Consider the following 1362-nt stretch of genomic DNA (forward strand, 5'->3'; position numbering starts at 1 on the left):
GTGGCCTATATTTAACTTTGCAAAACTGTAGCCCAAAAATAATAGGCTAAGATTCAACATTCAATTCCAAATAGGTTCTCGAAACTATTATTCAATTTTTTTTAAATGTTCAAGTTTTTTATCTAGTTTTCGAATCTGTAATGGTCACTCAAATATTAGTTCAACAAACCAAATACATTTGAGTGGTAAAAAATTAGATTTTAAAGATAATCCACCATTGTTGAACACGCTTAAATAAGTGAGTTTAAATTTCAAATATGATTTTTTATAAATTTGGAGTGGATGTTGTTTAGACTTGTTAGAAATAGTATAAGGAGGTTATATACAAAATTTAAAGTCATTTAGTAAAGATTTAGTCTGGTCCACCATTGTTGAACAAGCTTAAATAAGTATATTTATATTTCGAATTTGGTTTTAGTGGGTTTCCTTTAGACTTGTTAGAAATAGTATAAGGAGATTGTATACGAAATTTGAAGTCATTTAATGGAGATTTAAAATGATTTTGAACAAAAATTGCAATTGAAAATCGTGAAATAAATTCGTATACAGACATTTGTATAAAGGTGTATAAAAGTGAATAATAGTGTATACGAGGTATTTATACAATATTATACATCATTATACAAAAACTGACTTCGTCTTCTTCCTTGCGTCTTTTCTGAAATTTAACTCAAATTTTGCTCAAATTTACTCCAAATTTTAATTTTGAACTCCTTCTATATTTTCAATTAATTGGAACAACACCCAATCCAAATAACTAACAAATTAAAAAAATCCTATTTTTGAAAACAAAGCTTTGAATGGCCTTCAATGGTGGACTTCTATTCTTCAATTTATTACATTCACACGCATACATTGCAACTAGGTAATACAGTTATAACTTTGCAACTCTGTAACCAAAAGAGAATAGGCCAAGATTTTAAACTAATGAATTTTTTCCACACAATCAACTACTATTTTCACACAAAGGTGGCAGAAAATGCAAAGCAGAAACTGTAGACAACTAAAAATTAGCTAGCTTCCAATAATTTCTTTTCAATCAAGTACATATTGGGCTAAGCCGGGTAAAGATTTGAAATATTGGCCAATTTGCGTTATGTGATCCGGCGAAGTGATTCTAAATGTAATTGTTCCTTATATATATAGATATATATTTCTTTGACTCTCCTATTATATATATTATATATTATATATTATACATACATTATATTATATTATATATATATAAATAGATTTTTCATTTTTTTTATTTTAAAATAATTTTAAAATTCCAACTTGAAACTACTCCCCAATTTGAATTAGTAATTCATTATTTTATTTTATTTTGTTTTTTATTTTAAAATTATTTTAAAACTCCAAGTT

The sequence above is a fragment of the Nicotiana attenuata genome, unplaced genomic scaffold (genome assembly GCF_001879085.1).
Source record: "Nicotiana attenuata strain UT unplaced genomic scaffold, NIATTr2, whole genome shotgun sequence".
Lineage (NCBI taxonomy): Eukaryota > Viridiplantae > Streptophyta > Magnoliopsida > Solanales > Solanaceae > Nicotiana > Nicotiana attenuata.